Source organism: Spodoptera frugiperda, chromosome 8 (assembly GCF_023101765.2).
Source record: "Spodoptera frugiperda isolate SF20-4 chromosome 8, AGI-APGP_CSIRO_Sfru_2.0, whole genome shotgun sequence".
NCBI classification, from domain to species: Eukaryota; Metazoa; Arthropoda; class Insecta; order Lepidoptera; family Noctuidae; genus Spodoptera; species Spodoptera frugiperda.
In genome coordinates this window covers 3505662-3526492 of record NC_064219.1, presented here as the reverse complement: position 1 = coordinate 3526492, position 20831 = coordinate 3505662, and the positions used below count along the sequence as shown (strand labels likewise).

Here is a 20831-nt window from a genome sequence, read left to right as displayed (position 1 = left end):
GTATTGAGTTTCCTACTCTATATGATAGATGCCATCATCTAATCACCAACCTCAAACGATACAAAAAAAAAAACACACACAAAAAAGCAAAACTAAAAATAAAACGCGTGCCGTGTGTTTGTTTAAAGCAAAAAAAGAGAAATAATCCCAACAAATAATCATAGCACGATTCTCGCCAAAGTTCTCACAAAAGTGGACGATACAAAGCAGCTAATCACGCTGGTGCATGCGTGGCCCCATTTCACACATTGTCTGTACCATGATTAAGAGAATTGTCGCCACTTCCTGCTATATTAAAACCGTGTCTTGCCTAGATGCGTAGGTACTAGAAAGTTTAGTTCGCATTTTGTTTTAGCTAGCCCTGTTTTTGTTTTTTGTTTGAGCGTTGCTGTTTTGTTTTTTTTTTTTTTTGTGAAATATGTCGTTTTTTGTGTCGTATTTACCTAGTGATGTTTATTGAAATGTAAGCTGGAGTCATTGTTTGTAACAGTAAACCTTTATGGAACTATCTATAATGTATGACTGAGATTGGTTTTTTGTTAAGCGTTACCCAGAATTGATCATTCAAATACATAAAAGTAAGTTTATCATGAAAAACGTTTTTATACGTAAACAGTCAAGTATTAATAGTAAAATGAGATTAAAATCATTATACTTATGATGTAGCAACTAAAATTGATTGGGAGGGCGAGGGAGGGTTTGAGAAAGTCGGGAGGATGCACCCTCCGATCGATAAGAACTTTCTCCGGAAGTGAATTCTATATCTATTAAGTATCTATTATTAGTTTCCGGTTTACAAATACTAGTTATTTATTTAAGCAGTGGTTTACTTTCGTACTTAGAATGGAATTAGTGAATAGAATTAGAGTTTTAGAGGGAAAATTAGTTTAGGATTGTAGCGTTTTGTAGTGGTTTTAAAGAGATATTACGGTTAAGTTTCTAGTTTCAACTAAATAATCTAAGCAATAATGAACTATTATTTATTTAACTATTGCATTTATTACAATTAATCCTTGATTGGGGACCTTTCAAATGCCAAACTAAATTGTCCGTCAGTCTGTCTGTCAGTGAAGCTAGGTGCTTGAACATAGGCCTTCGTAAAGACTTTCAGATTACTAAAATACCACATAAGTGTGATAATAATTACGTTCTTAAATTAAGACACATATTAATCATAATTTTATACCTAGAGATTTCTAGAATATCACACAGAAATGTGATAATATCTTCTTAAACTAAAACACATATTACAATTTCCATATTATAGGGTCCGATCCTGTAACCCCAAGCTTTGATAGCCAAGTCAAAATACGTATAGTTTAAAAAACACAAAACTAAACATGGCTACCGAAAATTCCAATCTGAAAAATTCAGTTCTAAACCCATCACTTAAACTTGACCACTACCGACATGGAATAGTGGCGTAAACTCGAAATGTTTATTAAAAAGTAAAAAGCGTGTCTATAGCACCAGTGTTGCCGGCCTCATGTTTGTTCTGTCAACAAATATTACTTTTCATGCGGAGGCTGGCAACATTTTTCACGGTTTTAGGTAACTTATACAGCTTAGAATGATAGGTTTTGTATTTGCTTGGATGTTTCTGATGGGGTTTTCAGGATTTAATATGCGTTAGTTTATGGTTTACTAGATTCTGCCAGCGGTTTCGCTCGTGTTCCTGTGGGATAAAAAATAGCCTATGTGTTATTCCAGACCATAATCTACACCTGTTCCAAATTTCATCCCGAACCCTTCAGTCGTTTTGACGTGAAGGAATAACAAACAAGCAAATAAACACAAACTTTCGCATTTTTATACTTTGTATTCGAGCGAGTGTCATCTGTCGAATTGATGCTTTTTCTTTCTTTCTTATTTATAATGTAGAAGATAGTCCTTTTTAAAGAAAATTACAATAAAATGACGATTTTCTACGGAAGACTTTTTTTTTAAATCTTCTAATAACTGATCCCACCTTGGGCGAGATGAGAGGGAGTGTCAGACTTTTAGTGACTAAAGGTGTTATCATTTCATCTGATTTTATCGAATTATAATGAATCTCTTTAATCCATAATTTGAATTAGCTAGCATATGTATACTCACCAAAAAATTAAAAAAAAAAACAATCTGTAACACTCTCAAGTTATTACAAAGAAATTTACAACCAATATATCGCCACAAATGTCGGGAAAGGTGTTCAATTTTATGCGCACGCGCCGAACATATGTTTGCGACGCATGGCCAATATTTAACCAAACATTTGCACAAAAAATTGATGAGCCAACTCAAGGTGGTCTTTTGAGCTATCTAAACAGACTGCGGGACTTTTTTATGTATATTAATTTGTTTGTGTTTACTGATTTTTTTAAGATTATCTTTTAAATTGTCATTCAATCGGTAATTGCTTTTTTTGTGTATATGATTTAGGTGGAAAATGTAATATTGATATATGTAACTCCTTTTGTTTTCTGGAGCGTCGTCCAAAAGTGCCGTCCTGGTCTATTTGAAATAAATAATTTTGACTTTGACTTTGTTGTAGCATTTGTTATACCTTTTTTATTGTTTTTGGCAAAATCTGAATTAATTGAATTATCATCAAAGTTTAAAACAGTCTCCAAAATAGCTTTGTAATAACTTATCAATAACACATAGTTACGTGTTAAATAAACCACTAGTTGATTTAACTACATTACACCAATTAATCATACAAACAAATACACCATAAACAGCATAAATTTACTATAAAGGGTGATAAAAATAAACGGGGTAATTCAGAAATCAGATAAAACACCGCCGTAACCCTCCCACGACGATCGCCTTAAGTGTAAGGAGCATACGTCACGCTCCCCCAAGCAGAAAACATTCATTTAAGTGTTGAGGAATGGTGCTAGTGTTAGCGGGTTATAAGAAATGCGTCTTTTTTATTTTTAAGATTTTTTCCTGTATTGTGAGTGCGTTGTTTACAATACAAGTTCAGATACACATTACGTCCAGAACCGCAACAACAATTTGTGCATCGCACAAAGAGTTGCTCTGTGTGGGAATCGAAAACGCTACTCGTTACATGGCAGCCAGTTTGCCCAGCCACCGCGTCAACCGTGCTGTCAATTTATTGTAGAAATATTAAGCAATACGATGGTAGAGAATGTTCTGTTTGTCGCTATTTGTCTTCTTATCGCGGGATCTGATAAACTTTGAAGACTGTGAATTCCATCGCGCTTACCAAGCTTGAAGATTATGGCAAAGCTACTTATAATGAGAAGGTCCATGCTCCGTAGAACAATGGAAGTTAATGAATAATGAAATCAAATAAATACACTATAAAGCATTCATACAACGTGTCCGACATTATTTGTGGGACACCGAAAAATAAGATATACTCCGCCGTCCCGCAGTAAATATTATATTAAAATAAAATTTACAGTACCCCACGTAAATAACACCAGGGTGGAAATGTAAATATTTTAAAAAGTCCTCGCACGTTTTTGTACAACTCTTTTTAAATACTTTACGCGTTATTAAAATGCCGTCCACAATAATTGGGTGTCATCATTTTTCATCGGTCATTTTTATATTTTAATCGAATTCTCTTAATATCTGTTACGGAGACGGTTGTTTTAATGTTAAACGCTTTTTTTATTCGGTAAACTGATTAAGTGGCTGATAATTGTTGCGTTTTAACACCCTTTTTTTTATTTTTCGATAATATTTTCGTAGCGTGTTCGTTTTATAAATCGCTCCGCTTATGGTGGGGCTCTACCTTGGTGTGTTTTACTAAACGGTGTTTACATCGTCTTGAGACGGAGGGTTAAGAAAATGTTAGGGGTGTCGCGTAACAAAATCGTAAACGTTAGGAGCACGCAATGTAAACGCAGGGCTGTCATTACCTGTTAATTTGAGGTATTTGTGTTGTTCATGGGTTATTGCTTGTTGGAGTAACGAGGGTGGCTTTATGGGGAGTTTTCTTGTTCTTGATTGTGTTTGATAAGGTTTTCTTTGCTTTCTGTAATGGTTTATTAGTGAAGGTTTCTTTTATGGAGGTGATAATGTCTTGTGAACATTGAGATTTTTGGTATGATGAGAAAAATGTCTAATATTTACACATTAACACATACTGGAATTGTTAAATTACTGTTACAACCTTTACGGGTGAAATAATTTCATACAGGAAATTATGTCTTACGTTTCTCGCAACCCTAAGACGGGACACACAATCTCACGGCTTGATAGGGCACTCAAAGGCCCTCTGAGGAGTTCCCGATGTTCACACTCTGGTAATAGTTTATATTTTTTTTTATAGATGGGAATATCTTCCGTGTGAGTTAAGATTTAAATAAGAGATACAATATGACTTTAATTTATATAGATCAGGCATAGTACTATGTATGTTTGTTTACATTTTAATTTTGTTCTGGGTATAATATAATATCGGATCTTAGTATTTTTAAACATTGCTTTGCACTAGGATTTTCTTCTGATACACATAGCACTCAAACCCGGTATAACAATTGATAATTGTCACAAAGAACAAGGAAACAAAACCATATCACGTTATGTAGTAAACTTGTCACATTGTCACTGTACCAATATCAATAGTTATACTAATGATTAAACCAACCAAATTCACGTTAACCAACTAACTCCTACCCAATAAAACCCAGACACTTAACTCCAGAACAACTAACAACCTTAAAATGACATTACTTCTCTTTACGTCTACATCTGATGGAAGTACGATGGCCGCCCATGGGACGTCTACTGGTCGGATACCCATGAGACCAGCGTCCATTGGCCGTATACGTACGTACTGTTAACTCAGTGAGCACTGTGTACCGGAGATGTTGTTTGATTTGTCTCAGTAACTCAGTGGCTGGTGGTTACTCGACAGATGTTGTCTTGGACATACAGATCTAATTACTTATAGTAACAGCTGAGTTTTAAGTTCCTGTTTGTCTGTCTGATTGTTTGTATAAGTTCGCTTCCTCTTGGTTTTATTTAAGTGTCGGTTCTTGTTGGATGTGTGTGTTTATACCTAAACGTCTTAATTTTCTTGAAATGATTGGGATAATAAAGTTTATTTCTTAAAAGAGATGGTGAAGCTTAATGCAGTTACTTATTCTTGTCGTGAGTGTATTTTTTTATGTAGAATACTAAGGACATGGAAATTAAACGAATCGAACAAGAAGTATTTTGAACACATACTTGATGTCTTGAGCTGTCGCTTCGCCCAAGGCAAGAGAAGTCATTGGATAATTTCGTCCTCCCCCCCACTAAAAAAAGAATCCTAGAAGTGTACGACAAGCTCTTTCAACTGAAACTCTTAAATTTCGACACACTATCACATTTATAGCGACCGCAGTGTAACAAATAATACTAAGTACCAAAAACTAAGAAGTACCTAAGGACTAATCTAAAAAGTTTTCCTTCGAAAATCAATTACAAGTTTCCCCTGAATATATGTGTGGCCCCCAATCTTGTGTGATCTGTGGCGGGCGCGGCATCCCTTCAATTTAACTTGAGGAAATCTTCTGACAATCACCATCACCATGTGTGTGGTAATTAATCTTTCAAGTGTATGGTGTAATGGGAATTGAGAAGGATTTTGGGTGAAGATTGACTGAAAATGTTGAAGTTAAATAGCTAATTGTTTCTTTTAAAAAGTTGTTTGGTTTTTGCGAATCAGAACTTGGTATTTGAATATTTTGTGTATAGTATGTTGCTTATTTTGGTATTTGATTTACAAAGTCAAAGCATTTATTTCTTTAAATCCCTAATTAAGTAGTTTTGAAACGTCAAATTGAATTGGCCGTCAGTCTGTCTGTCAGTGAAGTTAGGTGCTTGTGTAGCTTTGAACGGAGAAGAACGAGCCAGAAACTCTATTGTTATTCTTACATAATTTTACAAAGATTTTTGTCAACAGCTATGTAACTGTTACAACATTTACAGATGATTTATAAACCTATAGTTTTTCATAAGAAAATTTGCAACAAAAATAAAATAAATAACCAAGAACACTTCCAAACGCAAATTAAATAATTCGAATAACGAACAAAGAAAAAAAAGAAAACAAAACGACCAATGAGACGTAATCTTAGGGCACGCGCATGCGTTTAAAAAAGAGCCAAACAATACGCCATTAAAAGTGAACAAAAGGAGCAAACGCCAAGTCGGGGACAATTAAAAACAACAAGAAATAATAAGGAGTTTATGATGATAAGTATTATTATATTGTGGATCCACACCTGGCACGCGTCTCCCCTCAAAAATTTTTTTTATTCCCCCTTTTAAAGCGCCCTGTTTGGTCCCCAATTCGATGTTTCAACCAAGGAGGATTTCTCATTTAGAAATAAGATAATGAGGACTCTCGGTACTTGTCTTTAGTCGTTTTGTTTACTTTTTTGTTGCGGTCTCATTTGATTGTGTTGTTTCTCATTTTTGTAGGATAAAAGGAAAATTAGATTACATACAGTTGTCGGGATTTTTGTTTTCTTTTCACCTACAGATTAATAATATTTTCTTAAAGATGTGTGTGCGACTTCACTTCCATTATACAGAAATTTAAAGGTTATAATAATGCTTTACGTATATTGATGCGATGCAGATAGACATATACCATTATTTTATAAAGAATAGAAAGTCAAATTCGTCTTTTACGATTCCATTCATACAACAAATATCTTTTTTAAGATGAGCATTTATAAAAGAATAAATAACAATTAATTATTCACTTGTTATACAAAATTACCATATTACATTTGAATGATGCGTTCTATTTGCATGTGGTTCGAGTTTTACTCTACAATGCGCGTGCGCCGGCACAGTCACATCTGTCAGTAGCACCTGGTCAAGTTGCTGCATTTCTGAGGGTTATTGTCCAAGCTTAGTACTTAGGGGAGAAGTCGAGTTTGGTAAAGAAATTACTATTAACTGAGAATTTTTGTGAAGACATTGTGTTAATGGAGTATTTTTAAATAGTTTGATTTTTTAAATTGATGACGTGTTCTGTGTTCATAGGGATGATGACGGGGTATAAAAATTAAAAATCTATTTAGTCCGTCAGTTAGGTACCTAATGAAAAAATATTAGACACGTATTTTTTTATTTTGTCATATTACAAGATAACAAAACTTAGATAAAACGAATCAAAGTTTAGAATTGGGAGCAAATACGTCATTTCTACGTATAAAACGTACCTAGAAGTGATATCACGCGGTATTTCAAATCAATATATCTTCGAAAGTATTTGTTTCTGCTGTTGATGTTTAAACCTATCCATACTCGTTGCAAAATCCAATAGAATTATTTAAATCAAAGTTAAAACAATGACAGCACATTAGCCTATTCTTATCACCGCCTATCTCTCCATTCCCACACATTAACATATAATTACATACAATTATGTTAATACGACTCATACATCCTTATATACAGGTGTACGGTACCTTTAAAAAAGTAATTGGCGTGACTTTAGGAAACGGAAGTGCGTTTAGCCAATGGCTGCTCGTCACGGAATGCGCGCCAATGGAACGGGGTTTAATATAAGTAGTTTTTTTTTGTTAAAGATATATTTATTTAGTCTTTGGTCAGATTTTTATCATATTAAAATGATTATGTGTTTTGTTTCATGGCGTTTTTACGGTGTTTAGGAGGTGTAAGTAGTTAATCACACTAATATTATAAATGTGCAAGTTTGTTTGGATTTTTGTCCGTCAATAACGCTGATACATGCGTCCAGGCGAAGCTGCTGGAAGAAGCTAGTTTAATACGACTGAAGAGTTCATTTTAAAACGTTGATCAGATTTGAAATAATCTTTTTGTATCTGATATCTTGATCACTGTCATAAGATTGAGAGAAATAAAGTTTCTTATTTTGACAAAATTTCCATCTATATTTAATTTAAACTCTAACCCATACAACAATATAGTTATTGCTAACTTTGACATCATTACGCAAATTAAGACCTTAAACTAAGTAGAAATAAAGGCCAATCAATCAAAATACTTTCCAAACCGTCATGTGCCAGTGATTACAAGAGACTAACAATAGTGAACTACTCAACTATCGAACAAAGCCGTTCATTACACTTCTAAAGAAGGTTTAATTACTTTTTCTCGTCGTTTGCCTTAATGTGAAAACTTTAAAATTCTTGCGCGTGTTCACTATACGTGGGTGTCGGCGCGTGAATCGTTGGCACCCAAGTTACCGTGTAAATGTGGGCTCATACTTGGGAGGGAGATACGGGGATGAATTTGAGACGGTTCTGTTACGTTGTAAGCTGAATATCTAAGTGGGTTTTGTTTTTAAGAGGGTAAAATCATCCAATGACTTGTCTTGGTTTAAGCAAGGCGATAGGGAGTGTTAGAGTCTTACTGACTAAAAAGCACCCTGTTCCTACTCCTAGTAAGCCTGCTAAGTAGTCCGCAGCACCGGATGAGGCATGCCACTACTGGGCCTCATCTGTGGTGGTCTGATCTAAGTATAGGATTAGCTTAGCGATTTAACGATTTGGATCTATCTATCTATTATTAAGGCAGAAAATCTAGTCAAGTGTTAATTCGATTTTTTTTTGTTAATTCAACGTCTATCAATGTTTGTAATGAATCTGCAATGTCTTCGGTACTAATTTATATACTTAATTTCACATTAAAATACGTACGCAAAATAAATTCAAACCAGCGTGCCCGCTCCACCCCCGTATATTTCCAACATCACACCTCGGCATTCAATTTGCGACGCGTCTCGCGAGCAATTTGCGACTTGCGCCAACTTACTTCATTGTGGTGTCGCGGCGTCTTTTGTCGCAGAAACGCAACGTCATGCGTGAACGCGCCCTTACACAAATATCTTGAATAGTTTGTATTATTTTAAATTGTGATGGAATATTTTAATTTTCTCCTTGTCCCTTGAAATGTTTTCATAGATAGTTTCCGTGTTCGAGTTTGTGGTTTTCCTTATAAGTTTGTATTCGGTCTTAGTCGAATAGGTACATTGACATATGAAATAAGGATTGAAATTAACTTTACTTACGGCAATACTAGCGTAATTCCGGTGATGAAAAAATATTTTGTTTTAAATGAAACGTTGCTCTCACATTAGGATTTTCTCCTGTATCGTGAAAGCGTTTACAAACATACAAGTTTACATAATAAGAGAAACCCCCAAAGAGTTGTTTCATGAGGGAATCGAACTTGCTACGTGTTGCGCGACAGTCTATTGCTCAGCCACCGCGCTAACCATGCAGTCAGCTTGTAAGCATTTTTTGTAAGATATAAATTAAACTAAATTCACATACAAAAGAAAGACTGCAGTTCGAAACACCACCACAAATAAATTCTTCCCTAAGTCTGTCACAATTCTTTTACCAAGTACGGTATCTCGTCCCGTCTTTTTCCCTCGCAATAAAACGGTAATGAAGAACCTCTACTACATAATACCTCCTTTACCGACCGCCGTAACACCATAACACTTTGCCGCTATCTTAAGTACTGCGGTTCTCTCTGGTCTTAATGGAGAACCTCTTTTCTGGTTTTTGAACGGGTAGACTTCGTGCGATGGTTCCACGGTGGAAGGTGGTACTTTATATTTTTAGTTTCTTTTTTTTATGTTGTTGTGAAGATTTTTTTTTTATTTTCGCATTTGGTAAGGGTTTTTTCTATGAAGAGATACTGTAGGAATGTTTGTGTTTTGTTTTAAAGTAATACCTAATTATTTTGATCTCTGTTGTAATGTCAAATATGATGAAAGACTTCTTTCGGAGCTGCGGACTACCTAGCGGGTTTACCGGGGCTCCGACCCGAAAAGCAGGAGTAGGAACGGGGTGGTTTTTAGTCAGTAAGAGTTTGACATATCCTTTGCCTTGCCAAAGGCATCGAATAATATTCCTCGCTTAAGATTACTAAATGAATGCATTGTCAAAAACATAAATCAAGATGTTTCTAGTTCATTTTCATTAAATTTACTTCCAGAAAACCTATTTCTTAACAACACACGACCTACTTATAAAAGAGAAAATCGCGCGAATAATTTTTACAACAAACATGAATAAAATATGTCCGCGACATCGCTCCGTTCCACGTAATGATTCCAAGACTCGCGCCATCAGATCGGGAATGTTTCTCTAATGAGATCTACCTTCGTGTGACGTAGGTACAATAGACACGATGCGTGAGTTTTCTTTTTTTTAAACGTCAAGGGTCGCGCCCATTCATCCTTTCGGGATGACGTTTTAAAAGATGGCGGTCTAAGTAATGATTCTGCGGTTTACGTTTTAATTTTGTTAGTGGCGTTATTTGTTTCGTGGAACACATCACTTGGGCAAGATACGAGTATGTTGTGGTTGGTTCTGATTTTATTACATTTATTACGGCAGAGTAGAATAAAATTGTCACATTCCCTAATAATCCAAAAATAATCGATAACTACGCACTTTCTTCTTTCTTTAAGGCGAGAACATCATTCAACGGCTTCTCCCGCCTTAAGCGAAGCGAGAGAGTGTGTAGACTCTTACTAACTAAAAACTAACCCCGACCCTACTCCTGCTCTTCGAGCCGGAGCCCCGGTAACCCGCTAGGCAGTCCGCAGCTCCGGATTACTGCCTACTTAACAGAGACCAGGGAGCATAGCCCTTTGATAAACCTGGATCTTTTAAGATGCGATATCCATTTGCAGAGGAGGCCCACAGTCCGATACAGTTTAACACAGTTCAAATAGTGTACGTTACCTACTGTCGAATGGATAGATAAATTCAAAGCTTTGTATGTTATGATTGTATGTTAACTACTTACCTAAAATATGGCTAAAGATGTCACCCAGAGTATTGGATGTTTTGCTTGGAGATGGTAAAGAAGTCTGAAATAGAAGAGATGACACACCTTAGTAAACAAATACATTAGAAGGTAAATGTTTAGCGGTATTTACCCAAGGAAAATAAGTATCAAAAACCCATAGTCAGCTGAAGATAGTAGTAATTATTTGAATTAGTTATTGTTTCTACGAACAAAATAAGGTACCAGGAATGCATAAAATAAAACAATGTTGCTAAAAATCTGCTACGCAAGCAACGTCTTTCGTAGTGAGTGCTACGAAAATTGTCTACGGTGCTACGTCGTAGCCCAATGTCGTAGCCACTTAAACCTTATTCGTGGGAATTTCTAAGATGTTACGAAGTTGGTGTAAACTTAAGCCCCGCCCCTAAACGTCTTGTGTACGCCCCCCGTACGTTTCCTTGCGCACCCACGCCTTACTTCTTATGCGGCCCTGGTACTACGCCCTGAAGAGGTGGGGTGAAATTTTGGTAGGTCAGCAGAAATGTAGGTCATAGTAAGACTTTTAGTATATTTATTTATATTGGCTTAGTTTTTTAATATCTAGTATTTAAGATCTAGGAATATCTTAACTACTAACAAGTACAAATAGTATTTTTCCAAGATAGGTAAAAGAAACTTATAAAATTCATCCTTGTTTTGCTTTGCTAATATCTAGTATTTAAGATCTAGGAATATCTTAACCAGGGACAAGTACGAACAATATTATTCCAAAATAGGTAAAAAAAATATATATAAAATCCATTTCTGTGCCAAATTGTCAGTCGTTTAGGTTTATTGTGAAATAGGTTTCAATTGTATTTACGATCCATTATCCAATAAGGATAAACAAAGTATTTCCTAGAATATTTAAGTAATTTTAGTTTGTGTATTTAACATAAATGGAGAAACAAATAAATATATTCTGAGGCTAAAGTTACCTAGATATTTTGTTATGTATCAATCTGTATGACAAAATCCCAGTCATTATGGACAACAATAATCTTCCGTAAACAAATGAAGGATAAATTCTTCAAAAATCCTAACTTTAGGTAACCACAGAATGTATTTAAATGTGGAATTCTTTGTATATTTCAAAATCTATTATATAATAAAATAGTAAATGGCAATACCATAAACTCAGCATATGGCAATAGGTTCACTCCCTATTACATGGGATGATGGGACTTATAACACAAATGGTGAAAGGTACATTGTACAGTGGCATTAAGTGCCGTAATGTGGAAGTGCACCTCTGCCCACCCCTTCGGGGATAAAATGTGTGACGTTACGTTACATATTAGGAAAGTTAAAACTGTAATTAAAAAGTACCGTTAACCGACGAATATGCATGAAAAGACTGATGAAGTGAAAGAAGTATGTAAGATTCGTAGCAATTGGCGTTCCATTGTCTCTGCCGATCCTTATGAGAGATAGGCGTGAGGTTACGTATCAGGTTATGTATAATATGTTGTATAAAAGTCAAAGGTAACAAGTGTATATCACAAAAATAAATACCAATATATCATTTATCACCTAATGGACATTCATATAAGTATATAGACTTATATTGTTACAAATATAAACTGTGTAGAAGTCAGAACGATAGGTATTTTACATCACGTCTCAACCAATAGCAGACACGCTCCGCCTACGTCTTGCCTCGCCCACTTTCTTGAAACTTAAACCACACCTATTCGTAACACACGCCTACCTAACTTAGTTTCGTTGACGAAACATATAATATAATAGGGATGATGACGGGGTATGAAAATTAGAAATCTATTTAGTCCGTCTGTTAGGTAATGAAAAAATATTAGACACGTATTTTTTTATTTTCTCATATAAGATAACAATACTTAGATAAAACGATTCAAAGTTTAGGAGTGGGAGCAAATACGTTGTTTCTACGTCTAAAACGTACGGTACCTATAAATTGACGTCACGCGTCAAAGCGATATATCTTCGAAAGTATTTGTTTCCGTATGAAATGAAAAATACGTGTCTAATATTTTGAAATAATCTACAAGACGGACATTGAAATAAAAATGAGTCATCTACCGTATTACATACACATATGTGCGGTATTTATTAAATATGTTTAAGGAAATATTTTTATTTGTTGGAAACATACATGTTTACGTAAGTTGGAAAGATAAGAAAGTTATTTATATGTTACTCTGTAGTATGTTATGATATTTTGTTTTTATTTTAAATCGTTCTCCGATCGGGCAAAGTATTACTAGGCCTTTTTCGGTTTTTCGAAAATTTCTCAGTACTAGCACGGAGTCTAGAATTGTGCCCAATATATGGCGATAGGCTCACCCCCTATTACATGGGACTTATAAAATAAATGGCGAACAAAAAACATATATCACATTTATCATATTAGTATGGATAATTTTGTATGTTATCAAAATAAAGTCTACATATTCAAACCTATCTTATCAGTTACCTTAACCAAATTCTAATATGTACTTTAAACGCCATCTATTACAACTTCTGAGAACTAAATGTAATTACTTCTTTGAGTCATAGATGGCGTAATGCTATTTCTAAAAGATATAGTGCTGCCATCTGTCGGTGACACTCGATACTTTTTAGTAATGTAAAGTGGAGTTTAGTGCACTTTTGATGTACGAAATAGCAAAATAATAATTTTGCAACTTTGGTGTACTAAAAGATATAGATAAAGATATTTCAAAGAATAAAATAATAATTTCGTCATGTTTAAAATCATGAGACTCATTTAACTAATTTGAGTTTTTTTTTTATTTAGACCGATCTAAATAACCTTCTTTATTTAGATATACATAGGTAGTTAAAACAAGGTCCTGATACTGCTATAATAATACACCTAACGCCATCTACATAGAAGAGTCTAGATCGAATGAATGCGCCCGCGTCGGGCGCGCAACGCCATCTATGATTTTGTGTGAGCACTTCTGAACTCAGTCCTTGCTTTGGTATACTTTTGCCCCATTATAAATTAGTTCACACATTTTACGGTAGGTGTCGTTATTCAATTTTGACTGTACGATATCTATTGAAAAGGTATGAACGGAACAAATACTATAAAGATAGATTTTAAAACGACTAATTTTATGGCAAGGTTGGGATTTCAAGCTGGGTTTGTTTTTTCAGTAACATATTTTCTTTAGTGACTTTATAGCGAGAAGTATTACAAAACATCCTATCCTATTTTTGAGGGGGAAAATCATCAATAACTTCTCCCGCTTTAGGCGAGGCGAGAAGGAGTGTGAGACTGTTACTCTGAGAGTCTTACTGACTAAAAACCACCCCGTTCCTACTACTGTTTTTCAAACCGGAGCCTCAGTAACCCGCTAGGCAGTTCGCAGCTTCGGGTTTTTTAAAAAATCCTTAGGTTCGTTTTCAGAGTTCTTACACTTGTGACTGTCTGACACGATTCACAGGTTGAACAAATCATTAGTCGGATTATCCGATTTCAATATTTTGAGTAATAAATAAAGTTTGGTAATATGTCCATATTTCGTATAGGAATGAAGAAAGAGTTAGGTACAACGAGACTATCTGAAAATAGAGTACCTATTGTATGTTCACTTATCTGCGTTCAGAGATAGAAAAATTCTAGAAAAATTAAGATAGTATTCGGAACATGCACAAAAGCATACGCTTTTTACAACACAGCATTAAATACTTTTTAAAAACGGTTTCAATTAACCTGCCTTCATTATTTGTTTGGCTTTGGACGACGATCTCATATTTGGTACTAATCCTAATCTTTATGACAATACACATTAAAACTGTTTAATATAAAAACATATTTTTGTATGGGATACTTTTTCGAAATAGGTTTCTTTTTTCTATAAGTCTGTTTTAGATACACCGAATAAATATTGCGAAATGAATAATATAATAATCTTAAATAGTCGGTAATCTTTGTGCTGTGTCAGTCATACACTCTCTGAATAATTTCGTTGCCTTTAAAATATCAAATTGCACGCAATATTCTCCCGTTTTTTATAAAGGACAAAAGACGTTTCATAGAATTGTTGCAGTTATCTAATGTGTACTATCTTAATTTTTCTACGTCATAACTGTAGACGTGTTAAAAATTTATTATTTTTTTATAAAATGGAGAAGTACACAACCCAACAAACATGATCTAACCAGAACAGGTTTCCTCCCTTCCTTTAACGCTTCCTTTTATACATTGTTCGAATAAATTTTGATACATTAAAATTATAAACAGGTAATTTTTTTGTTAAAAACCTGTTTTGGAGAGGAACTAAATAGGCTCGTATTTACGAGATAGATTTATGTCAGACATTGAAGATGTTTTAAGTATCAATCTTAAATATATTGTATCAATTTCACTCACACAGATTTTTCCATTTTCTGTTAATAGAATTTCTGTGTGTGTTGTGTATTGAAATTATAAGAGACTTGATATTAAATTGTAATAGGCACAATATTTATTACATCAACGGAAAAAGGCAATATTTCAAATCAGACAAGACAATTTCTAGTTGGAGATTATTTTGTCTAATAGATGGGCGCAATTGGAAAAGAAACTGTATTTGCAATAGAGAACTGAATATTTTTACTCTATCAACAATTGAACCGCCTTTCATAATACAAAGAATAAAATGATGTAATACGACTTACCTTTAGACATCGGAGGCAAAAAATAAAGAAACAAGCAAAACAAAAAAAAAATGTTTATTTTCAATAAAAACATAAAAATAAAGAAAAAAATATACAGTTACAAAAAGTAACATAGGTAGCAAAAATTAATACAAAACAAAAAAAACTTATAAACTAGCGTCTAAACACCTATTCTTATTAGATTAGGTTTTTTACAAACAGAAAAAAAGAAAGCATAAAAAAACACAATATCGAAAAAAAAATCTTTAGCTAAAAACTAAAATAACAAAAAATATAATTTAAAACTAAAATATTTAAGTTACAATAGATCAAATCTATGAAGTGAGTCAATGAGTGTCACGTCCCGTCGGACGACCGTCGGGGAAAAGTGACGCGAGATTAGAAAAATGGAAAGAAAAATAGAAAATGTACGAAATATTTTCCAATATAAAGTAACATTTTGTATTCTGTATAGTTCAATTGACACTCTGACAAAAAAAAATATAACAAAAAAAAATTGAAAAACGAAACAAAGAAAAAAAAATCTAGGCACGCAACAAAAAAAAAAAAAAAATTTTGCAATGAAATTCTATATTTAAATAGTATTTAAGTCAGAATCACACCTTGGTCCGGGGGAAGAGTTCAGGAGATTGAATCACACAAAAGTTTGTACGTCCGAATAATCACAAGTATAGTCCAAATATCTTGAAACTTAGCACGACTGACAATATTTGTGGGCAGTCAGCAGTCTAGCTCAATTATTATCAATTTCTTAAATATTAATATAACGCTTAACATTAATTATTATTTACTCATCAATCGCTCACTCAAGATCGCTCGTTAGTTAAGAAAAATAAAATTTCAAATAAAAATATTCTCATCAACGGCCAAAAGTTTTAATCTCTTTACAAATGTAACCGACGTAAATATTAAAAATTTCGCAAAAAACTTTTCCACTGCCAACAGTTTAGGTCAAAAAATTTAGGGTCGAGGGAATTTAGCCTAAAAATATTTTCGATTAGACGCGGTTAATTTTTTTTTTAATTATTACTTTTTGGAATTTTGTATTATTAAAATTTATAATCACAAGAGCACGAGGAACGTGTATTACGCCGCGCGGCCCGGCCGGCCGGCGCGACTCCAGACGGACGACTGAGACGTATCCGCGGCCGGCCGCGCCGCCACCCCTAGCCAGCACGCCCCCCACCCCGCGCCCGACGCGCCCTCCCCCGCACTCCCCGGGCCCGACTTCGTTACGAGCCACTTGTAATCGCCGCGCGATTTTTCCGCCTAAGACAAATTAGGCGGGCCCGCGCCGCCCGCGCGCCCCCAGCGACTTACGTTTGGGCGGTTTCTTACGGCTAAGACGTTCCCTCTACGCCTCCGCTCAAACATATATTCGGTCGTCACACAAGCTTACTAAACCGTCCATATATTTCTCTACAACGCTTAGTTCATCAATTCTATGCACAAACGAGTTAGAAACCCAATAGCCGGGATGTCACGGTCCGTCAACACACGCGGTCAACTATAGGTGTACACGTATAAATTATCGGCATCCCAATGTTATGGCGGCGAGCTGTTTTATTTTTAAATGGCATTTAATCGTCACTCTCGCTTTCACCGATGCCGAGGCCGGGTTAATTGTAAATAAAATTCAATCATTCGCAAAAAATCCTCCGGTAATCGGCACCCGACAATATCAATGAGAGATACGTATTCAGCGATTGTACTTTTTAATGCATTATGGTGGCGCGGGTGACGTCACCACTCTTTTTTTGTTCGACACTCGTATGTCGAATAGTCAATCGATTTTAAGACAATGAATGCTCGTTTTGATTAAGTCCTGGTGCTTAGAACGGAGTTTGGAATAGAATGGGATGTAGAAGCATATTAAACGGGTCCATCTCAATCACGGGCCGGCGAAACGGGTTTTGTGAATAGTCTCGTCCTTACCCTTGTTCGTGAATCGGTTGCTGGGTCTAACACAAAGCAGAGTAATGTGAAAAAAACTCGTTTTTTTTCTATTCAATTCTAATAATTTCATAGATTTGACAAAATTTGAGTCTAATGCAATTCAAACATAATTTATTCTATCTAAAATCTAACAGAATTTTCGAGTTGATAGCCCAACTTCCATCTGACATCAATTATCCAAGATTTTAAATCTGAGACATTTAAAACAATCACTTTTAAGTCTACCTCAAAAAAACAACATCTGTATACAATACAAAAAGGCTTCGGTAAAAAAAAACAACACACAAGGGACTTCAAAAATACGTTCGCATTTTAAAATCCCAATAATGTCGTTCTCATTGACGGGAAATTTAAAAAAGGATGGCCAATAATTTACGTCGATTTCGTAGTAATAACAACAAAAAAACGTAACGGTCACGTTGAACGTATTTTTTATTTTGCTCCGTAAGTGAATGTTTCTGTTGTAACCCGTAAACAGCTGAATGAGTATGAATTAATATGATTCTTTTATCAGACGGCGGTCCGGCGCGAGGTCGACGAACTTGAACATGAAGCGAGATTTTTTTAAATTAAATTTCGATTGTTGATGTTTTTTAATGTCATTCTTTTTGTTTTTTTTTTTTTTTGGATGACATTTTTCTTGTGTTGCACGAAATTATTATATACTGATTTGATTTATTGGCTGATGTAATTTTTTTTTTTTTTAGAAAAGTATTCGGCACAAAATTTATGAAATTGTTGCGTATAAAAATATCTCTAACTATGCACAAAATAACACGAGTTTATTTTTTTCAATGAATTGTAAAAAAACAGCTTCATGATTTTGTTTAAATTAAAATTTTTCATTAGGTATTTTTTTTTATTATGAAGAATATTTTAATTAATTTTTACGTGACCCAGAACATAAATATTTTATTGAAATTGATAGAGTCCTCTTTTATTTACACTCTATTTTCTGATAATAAACCCAGCGAGATTAATGAAAAATCACAACGAAAAAATATTAACCAATATTTTTTCAATCTTTCACAATCACGACACTTTAACTTTTTTTTCAAAAGTAACGAGCGATCTTTGCAACAAAAAAGTAACAGCGAAATAAAAAAATAAAATAAAAATAATACAACAAACTATGGCCAAAAACAATGTTCATTCACAATTTACCTGAGATGTGCTGACCAGAACAATTTTCCTCAAATTGAAAGGAAACACGAATCTTGCGTAATTTTAAACTTATTTCTAATATTCCATCAACACCACAACAAATACCTTAATAATAACCAGTTCGAAACGTCCGAAACTTAAGGAAAATATTCTAAAATAATTTCTAAATTAATTCAGTCCAGAACCACCGAGTCGTTTCACTAGAAAAAATTACACTAATTAAAAGTACTCGACGCGGCTAAAGTCAATTTGGAACGTCCACTAATTAACTGTTAAAGAAAAATAAAAATCGAACGCGGCGAAGGAACTTAATACCACTTATAGACTATGCGGCAAAACGAGCCGAATATTTACATTGGTGAAAAAAAAATGAGGTCATTCGGAGGTTACGGGCAACGCAGCCGGTCGGCGCGGGCCGCGACGGGATGTGGCCCTCGCGTCCTCCGACTTCCCGCACACCCGCACCCTCGGTCGGACACCCGAATCGAGACTACCGAAAACCACGTGTGCGCCACTCACGATAGAGACGCACATACACAAACCCCTCGCGCCAGACAGTAACAGCGCTATTCTTTTTTCAATTTACTATATTTGCTGATTTTTATTATTTTTTCACATTTCGATATTTTATTTTTTAGTTGATGCGCTCCGCGACTCACCTGTTGTGCTTGACCCGGTTCGATCTGCGACCGATCATGTGATCGACGCTTTTCAATACTTTATTGGCGCGTTCGATTATTTTATTTTTGTTTAGGCATATGTGTCAATACCATAAAAAAAGGAAAAAAAAAACTAAACGAACTGTTTTTTCTATGTTTTGAACGCACATGAAACTGTTTTAAGGGTGAACTAAAGCGATGTTTGAAACTACGCTTGGAATTAAAAATTGTGTTACTTATTTAGCTTTCATAAATAAAAAAAGTTATGCATTTACACAATACATTTATAAAAAAATATTAGATTTCAATTTACCTTGTATTCATCCATAACATAATGTTATTTATAAGATTTCAACAAAACTAATTCCAATTCAGAATAATTCTAATAAGATATCGACAGTGCTGCCGTAATATCGCAGCGTCGGATAGCAGAACTAAACTTCAAAAGCAATGAGCTTGCACACTAGCGCCAACTCGGCGTCAATAAGAACTATTAGCCGATGGTTCATTTCTAACGCGTCGTTTATTTTTTCAATTTTATTTTTTAATCGTGAAAGTGCAACGTTCACTTCGCCGGGCATTCAACGGCCATTTTCGTTTGCAGTTTCTTTTTCGTTTTCATTGGTTTTTTACAGACGTTTTGATCATGTCGTCGGATCTCTGTCGTTTTGAATACAGTTACCTTTGCATTTGACACGTTCAATACAGTAACTGTTATTACGCCAAGCTATACTTAGCTACTATTTTATTAAACCAACTGCTTTAAGTATTCTCCTTTTATCTTGGAGTTTTTATCTAAGCATTTAATAATGAAACCTCATTACGCTTAGTTGTCGCTCTAATTACAATAGATGGCGTTAGGAGTCTGAAAATGAGATTAGATGGAACTAAATTATTAATTTTGTATTATTCTGATACATATTATGGAGTATAATTATTTTTAACATGATATGTTTATGTTCTTGTATCGATTATAGCTCGTTTATGAGGAAAAATATAACTTTTTTTCTAACTTTTAGTATCACAGCTTACGGACAATATTGAAACTGAGGGCTTCGGGAGCTCGCGTCTATCGTCGAGTTGTTGTAATAATTTTCAATGAAGCGTTTCTGTATTTTTACTGATTAATGAATAATAAGCTTATTTAGTATGAAACTAAAAATGGTATTGTAAGAAAATATTAAAAGTGTTTTTGACATAAAATATTGCAAGTGCTGGTAAAAGTAGTTAATTATTTTTTTATTTCTTGAATCGAGTTTTTTATTCATTCGCAGACCAAAACAGGCCCGGCTTATTGTCCTACGATAGATTGTTATAGAGGCAGAGCGAAATAAAAAAAATAAAAATTTCTTAAAAAAGATTTTTTTTTTGTAGGTACTTTTTTATTTGAATGTTATTATGAATATGGTATCAACCTGAAAAATATTAAAAATAAAGTTATATTTTCCTCAACTTAGTTTTCCGCACCAGATAATCATGCAGGAGTAGGAACGGGGTGGTTTTTAATTAGTAAGAGTTTAACACTCCCTCTTGTTTCACCCAGAACGAACGAGAACGCATTTGATGATGATTTTTCCCCCCCCCCCCCCTAATATTTTTCTTAAA

At 34.5% G+C, this 20831-nt stretch overlaps 1 protein-coding gene across 4 annotated transcripts in view; it reads right to left on the bottom strand.

Moving 5' to 3' along the window:
* The window catches only part of LOC118275652 (homeobox protein prospero), a 100808-nt gene extending 81819 nt beyond the window's left edge, over positions 1-18989 (bottom strand). For 3 of the 4 annotated variants that reach the window (XM_035593705.2, XM_035593707.2, XM_050695461.1), the window contains exons 1-2: positions 16050-16588; positions 10780-10843 (exon numbers count right to left, since the gene is read on the bottom strand). The gene's annotated coding sequence lies outside the window, so the exon portion shown is untranslated. Of the gene's footprint in view, positions 1-10779; positions 10844-16049; positions 16589-18567 lie in introns of those variants that run through there. The other variant, XM_035593706.2, reaches the window with a different exon arrangement.
* Positions 18990-20831: the final 1842 nt, after the last annotated feature.